The sequence below is a fragment of the Schistocerca piceifrons genome, chromosome 3 (assembly GCF_021461385.2).
Source record: "Schistocerca piceifrons isolate TAMUIC-IGC-003096 chromosome 3, iqSchPice1.1, whole genome shotgun sequence".
NCBI classification, from domain to species: Eukaryota; Metazoa; Arthropoda; class Insecta; order Orthoptera; family Acrididae; genus Schistocerca; species Schistocerca piceifrons.
Window position 1 is genome coordinate 769498142 of NC_060140.1, and position 7429 is coordinate 769505570.

At 42.5% G+C, this 7429-nt stretch overlaps 1 non-coding gene across 1 annotated transcript; it reads left to right on the forward strand.

Moving 5' to 3' along the window:
• The first annotated feature begins 1411 nt into the window (after window positions 1-1411).
• Trnaa-cgc lies at window positions 1412-1484 on the forward strand. Its single transcript has one exon. It is a non-coding gene; the product is annotated as a tRNA-Ala (tRNA).
• The last annotated feature ends 5945 nt before the right edge of the window (window positions 1485-7429 follow it).

Consider the following 7429-nt stretch of genomic DNA (forward strand, 5'->3'; position numbering starts at 1 on the left):
AACAATATGGAAACACCAAGAGAAATGCATGCTTGAACATAACAGCTGATGTCAGCCAAGCTTGAGGAATGCGCTGTTGTATTTGACCACAAACTGCACCTGTGCTATGTTCTTAGTACGTTGCATGTGTCAGTTGCGGCCAGAATAGTGTTCTTGGTAATTTTGAGTGCATTCTGTCGGTGCTATGTGACTTCCAGGGTGGGTATATTGGTCGTTCACGTATGGCGGGTGCTTCCGTGACCAAGCTAGCCAAAACGTTTGATATTTGAAAACATTTATGTCACATACATGGAAATAAAAAAAAAAGAAAGAAAAACATCAGCTAAGTCAGAACGCGGATGAAAGTGAATGTCGAGTGACCGCAGCTGAAGGTCATTGAAGAGGATTGTAACGAAAAAAAAGAGGACGGCTGCTGCAAAGTCACTGCGGAACCGAATGTCGCAATCACGAACCTCGTCATACCGAAAACAACACGAAGGCAGCTACAGAAGCAGTGACTTGCAAGGCGAGCTAGAACTTCAGAGCCACCACTGAGTGACACACATGCACGTGAAAGTGACCTGTGGTTCCGAAGCTGTAAAACCTGGACTATGGGGCAATGGGAGACAGCCATTCAGTCGTTCAGAGTCTTCTTTCAACTGTTTGCCTCTTCTGGCCGAGTTTACTTCCCAACAGTGAAAAATTGGTGGTTTCGGTAAGAATTTTGGCAGCTATATTGTGGTATTCCTCATACTTTGCAAGGTCGCATTACTGCCGGGGTTAGGTGACCATTTTGGCCGATCAGGTCCATCTCACGGTAAATGTTTGTTCCCCAATGGTGATGCTGTATTACAAGAAGACGGGGCCCCTGTTCATAGGGCCCGTATCTTCCAGAACTGGTTTCGTGAGCAGGAAGATGAACTTTCGCGTCTCTCTTGCAGACCACAATAAAGAGATCTAAGCATTACTGAACGTATGTGGTCTGCTTTGGAGAGTGATACGGAATTGCTATCCACCTCCATCACTGTTATCTAAACTTGGCAGTACTTTGCCGGAAGGATCGTAAAGGTTCCGTGAAACCTACACAGGTCATGTACTTTTTCATTCCGAAAGTACTGGAAGCTATTTTAAATGCCAACGGTTTTCCTACACCGCATTAGGCCTGTATGTGTTTCTGGTATCTCTATGATTTTGGCTTCTCCTATATATGAAATCGATATTTCTATCTTCTACTCAATTTCATGGACAGTCAAACTTTAATATGGCTCAAAGCGCCAGGTGTCGGGAGTATATGGAGTGAGAGGCAGAGACGACGTATTGCAGCCAATGGTCCAAAGGTTTTATGACTTAAGAACGTCCGCACACCAGTACGCTTACGAGGGGCTAGTAACAAACGCAGGGGTGTATAGTAGTCAAGGACTGCCAATTACCGAGCGAGGTGGTGCAGTGGTTAGCACACTGGACTCGCATTCGGGAGGACGACGGTTCAATCCCGTCTCCAGCCATCCTGATTTAGGTTTTCCGTGATTTCCCTAAATCGTTTCAGGCAAATGCCGGGATGGTTCCTTTGAAAGTGCACGGCCGATATCCTTCCCCATCCTTCCCTAACCCGAGCTTGCGCTCCGTCTCTAATGACCTCGTTGTCGACGGGACGTTAAACACCACTAACCTAAGCTAACCTGCCAATTCTCTTTTGTCCACAGAGGTTTCCCATCCTGGAATTTATTCATTTGTGTTGCACTGAACCTCCTCTAGGATGAAGAAAATCCATCTTGATAAGGAAATTCTCACAAAAGTGTCGTACTCTCACCAAGTCAGGAATCTGTCTATTATGTTCTTGGATATAAAACTGATATTGCGATAACGAGTTTACCAGTGAATCAGTCATTGTAAATGAATCCGGATTCTGCAACGAATATTGCTGACTGTTAATTACCCACCACTTGAAGAGCCTCGCTAAGGTCGTGGCGTGAAAATAGTGCATCTACCTGATTTTCTTGGTCCATTTCTTTCATAATGACAGCAGCAGTACCCAAATTGGGTTTCACGTGACAGGTATTTGAGGATTCCATGCTGGCTGCCTCCTAGAAAGTCACTGTGTTCGATGCTTGCAAGTTCACGATAACTAAGTCTTGTAATACAATTACGTCAAGGTCTGCTGCATACGTAAAGGCTTCGAAGGTCTGTGGCTCCTTTACTTACTGAATTCTATTAACATTCGCAATTGCAGCTCTAAAATCCAGACACATAATTTACTTATTTAATCGCCGCAGTCTGCAGCCCACCTCCGGGGTGTTTCCAGTGGAGTCACGTCTGCTGTTTGCACTTTTTTGCTCGCCGAGGCCCGACCGGCTCCATCTGTATGTGTCGCCGTATTTCCTCCTCTGTTTTTCCTCCTCCGTCACGGAGGCCTGTGCTCCTTTTTCGCCTTTCCTTTGTATCAAGCTTGATCTCAGATCGTGAATCTTTTCATCGTTTTCTTTCTGGTCGCTTACTTGTGTTTTTGTGTAGCCTGTTTACTATGCACTGAATTTTTTTGTTCTTTTCGTTCTTCCCGTTCGGCACACTTTCCGTCACTCGGAAATACGCTGTCGGTTTCTAAGTGTATCGGTTCGTTTTGTTCTTCCGCCTGTATACTGTGAATCCTCGATGCTACTTGTCTGGTGATATAAATCGCACTCGTTCCCCTTTTAGCCTCTGACAGGTAGCCGTGTTGTCTTAAGACACTTTAGATTGTTCCTTTACTCGTTATTTCTGCTCTTTGCAGACTATATTTACTGTCAGTGTAGTGTGTCATAAATTCTACAGTTCCTGTGGAGATGAAAATGTTCCAAATTTGGTCTGTTCAAATTAGACCAAGTTTCTACATTGTCAATCGGCCATATATCATACCGTCCTAGCTAGTCACAATCCAATGCTCTAAATCAGGGGTCTCCAAGCCTTTTAGTCCGCGGGCCACATTGACTCCTCCACGAAGTCATAAGGGCCAACATCTACCCAGTGGGATTAAAGCATCCTAGCACTCCATGATCACCGTAATGTAAAGCTAAAGGAAAGATGAAATCGCAAAAATCTAAGGTTGTGGGAATAGCTAGCACTGAAACGAACTACGATTTTTATTTAATTACATAATTTTGATTGGTGGACGTATGTGACTGAAATTCTGGCGTATTTTATTCTGGCTAATTTCACCGACAAAAAAGTATGTCACTGCACATTCTTCACGAAAGCGTCCTACAAAGTTAACGAAATCTCAAAATCATTGTTAGCAACAATATTACTGCAAGACGTAACAGAGGTGGAGTATGTCAACGCATTGTTATTTCAAGTGGCGCAACAATAAGTTTAGTTATGTAGTCTTGTAGCGAGTAGCAGAGCGAAGGTCGCGGTGTATTGGTCGCGATAGGCCTCGAAACTCAATTATTGGCAGTATAGGTACCACCTCAAATATTTGGCGGGCCGGATACCGGGGAAGTCCGGCCAGCTAACGCGGGCCGGTTTACCGGCCCCTGCGGGCTGTAGTTTGGAGACTCCTGCTCTAAATCACTCAACCATGACATAAGTAGGCATTCAACATTTCAAATCTCCCCAGATAATCTCTACCCCTTGATTACATTAAAATATTTATTACACACGAGTTTTTTATTTGGTTTCGGTAGTACCTTTTCCGTATTGGCTGAAGTGTGTTTTGTTTTCTGTATTTTGATTTCAGTAGCAAGTTAAAAATTTGCACAGATTTGCGTTTTCTACAGGTATCTGTAATTGTTATATTAACAGTCTCTCTGATCTTCAGGCTCACGGAAATCTTAATAGAGATTTGCAGATCAGATGCCTCCTAGCCTTTGAAGTTATTTTTCATAGGGTCAGCCGTTCACACGACGACTTTGTTCTGCTGGTTCGTATAAACGTCTCTGCAGACCTTAAAAAATGCAGAAAAGCCTGCGGCAACTTGCGTCAGTGACAAGGTGACCGCCGTACTCGTCATCACCGATTTCCCTAATGTATTATATATGCAGGGTCTGTCCAGGAATGAAAGTGACAGAATCGTCAGCTCCAGATGGCCGAGCATTTAGAAAAAATATTGCATTTTTTATGCGGGTTGGACAAAGCATGAGCTACTTATGTCAGCGTGGTTTCTAGGAAGCTGTTAGCGCATAGGGAAGAGTACAGTCCACTGATCCGAGGGTAGTGGGTTGAGTCTATAGGTAATAAATATTTTCCATTTTCAATTTTTACGTAACTTACACAGCAAATAAATGTAAATAATCCTCAGTATATTGTATTTATTGACATTTTCAAAAAAGGCATGAAAAGGAAAAGCAAATTTGCGGCTGCAAATAGATTTCCAGGAACGGATTGTAGAGCGTACAAGAGGGCTTCATAACAGGTGGTTATAACTAAAGTACAGCTACTGAAAAAGGACCAGGGTGGGCTATAACTATCATATGGCAGCAAAACATTGTAGGTATGATAGTACGTTATTACGGAACGGATTTACGCTGGAAGAAAATGATTTCCAAATTCGAGCTTCAGGTGCAAATCTGGCCCTCAACAGAATCTTTAAAATGTCTCTGGTGTTCACATTGAAAAATTCTGTAAGCGGCATTTAGTAATATAATCAATATTATGCCTTTTCGCTTGTTTGGAATCTTCTGCTCGCATCCCGTTCCTGCCTTCACAGCGCCAGATGTACACCCAGCTGCCAAAAGTAGAACTAATTTTTTTTCTGGCGTAAATTGGGTGTGCATTAAAGCTTTAGATTATCTACCAATTTTCGCTGCCATACGATAATTATAGCTCATACTGGACCGTTGTGAATAGCTGCACTTTCATTATAGCCACTCAGTAGATAAAATTAGATACTTTTATTATTATACAATCGATGACGTGCTGAGTGGCATTCAACGTAAAACAAGGAGAAGCAGTAATTTTCTCTGCACCTGAAACTCATTATAAGCACAGTATTTTTACAGTTACGTGGTTGTTTTAAAGTTTCTATAAGAATGCAAATGCCGTTTGGATTTATAAAAGGTTCTGTCTAATTGGACTGTCTGAAGAAAATCCACTTATAATGAAGTCAAAAAAATTGCTCTGAGCACTATGGGACTTAACTTCTGAGGTCATCAGTCCTCTAGAACTTAGAACTACTTAAACCTAACTAAGAACATCACACACATCCAAGCCCGATGCAGGATTCGAACCTGCGAACGTAGCGTCTAGAACCGCTCGGCCATTCCGGCCGGCTATAATGAAGTCCTTCACGTCTGAAATGCAATTACTCCTTGTAAATTTATTTGGGATCTCAAATATTCCATTGCATTTCCTTTTCATGTCTTATATGAATATGTTAGTGAATACAAATTACTGAACATTATTTCAGTTCACGAGAAATATAAGTAACGCAAAAGCTGAAAGGAAAGAAAGTGTTGCCACATAGGGACTCCATGACCTGACAATTACTGTCCTGTACTCTTTAAACTGTGGCAGCCACTGCCTGAAGTCTGCTCTACTCTAACGCTGACCCACCCCAAAACATGCCACTTTTCTTAAACGTTTGGCCGAGTAGTGCTCCGACTTCTGCCTCTTTTAATTTTTGGCAACTTATTACGGCATCCGAGGCTGTTTATAGCTTATGCGCTTATTGGTTCCGATCATTGTTGCAGATTATCCTCAGATACTGTGTCTAATTATGTTAAGAGCAGTTCATAAGAAGTTGGAAACAGAATCTTCCCCCAACATACGAGCTGCGCTTCACAGTAACTAGCTGTAGGTTCCGAGGAGCAAAGGTTAATCAGAATCTGGTAATCAGAATAAACTTATAAATTGATCCAGATGGTATCTGTCCTCTATTAACTTAGATGTTTCAGAATGTCAGCGAAAAATGCGCAAGTATTGGGAATGGTGGGTAACATACAGTATGTTCAACAACCAAGAGCGAATAATATGAATGGAAGACAAAGAGCAAAGTGTTTGGATTAGAAATGGAGAAATGAAAGGTCGTAGCCTTTCTGCCCTACTGTCCAACTTGTACAATGAACAAGCAATGGTTCAGGAGGGGCATTGACATCCGACGTGTAAGGATATTGAACAGGGTGACAATTCTTGAACTATATGAAGAGAAAACGTGAATCTGTTACTAACTACGGTGCGCAAACATTTTATTCAACATATAAACGTCACTACAGATATTCATATTTAGGTTTTGACACGTTCGATATCCCTGCTATCATTGGCGATGATGTGGCGCAGACGAATAGCGAAATTCTGCATGACCGCTGAAGTGTCGGAACATCGATGCTGGGTGCTGTCGATGACCTCCTGAATGGCTGTTTTCGGCTCAGATGTGGTTTATCTGTTATTGCTGCACACCTTGCCTTTAATATAGCACCGCAAAAAGGAGTCGAATGTGGTGAGAACCGGGGAATATGGCGGCCAATCGACGCCCCTGCCAGTGGCCTCTGGGCCATGCCAGTGGCCTCTGGGCCATGCCAGTGGCCCAGAGTCAGAATGCGGTCCCCAAAGTATTCCTCCAGGACATCATACACTCTCCTGCTTAAATGGGGTCGAGCTCCGTCTTGCGTGAACCACATGTTGTCGAAATCAGAGCGACTTTGGGTAACTAGGATGAAATCATCTTTCAAAACCTTCACGTACCATTCTGTAGTCACTTTGCCATCAAGGAATATCGCTCAGATTATTCCGTGACTGGACACTGCACACCACACAGTCACCCGTTCAGGGCCAAGAGACTTTTCGATCGTGAAGATGCGGAGTCTCAGTTCCCCAAACGCGTCAATTTCGCATATTGGCGAACCGATTCAAATGAAAGTGGCCGACAACAACACTGCGCGTGCGCGCACGCACATACCAACCGTACAGTTTGAATGTCCTAACGCAAACCGTTCAGAAGTTATCACGATTTTATTTCATATAGTTCAATAATTGTCACCCTGTAGCATTCATAAAAATCAGTTGCACATTATATGTATAAAATGCCTAAAGCTACATGTTATTATTAAAAGTTTTAAACAGTAATGAGTCCAATAGCCGTTAAACATGGCAAGAATGTACAAAAATGGTATGGAATTCTGATGACATTGCTGTCTTTAGTGAAAGTGAGGAACAATTGCAGGGCCTGGTGAATTAAATCAGTAGTCTAACTGATAAAGAATATGAATTGAGAGTAAAGCGAAGAAAGTTGCAAGTATTTAATAGTAGCCGAAGTGAGACGGGCGATAAAATTAAAATAACAACTGGGAACTGTGTAGTGGATGAACTGGAAAATTTCTGATGCGATGGAAACAGAATAACACATTATGAACGAAGCAAAGAGAATATAAAATACACACAAGCATAGCAAAAAATGGTTCAAATGGCTCTGAGCACTATGGGACTTAACATCTATAGTCATCAGTCCCCTAACTAACCTAAGGACATCACACACCTCCAT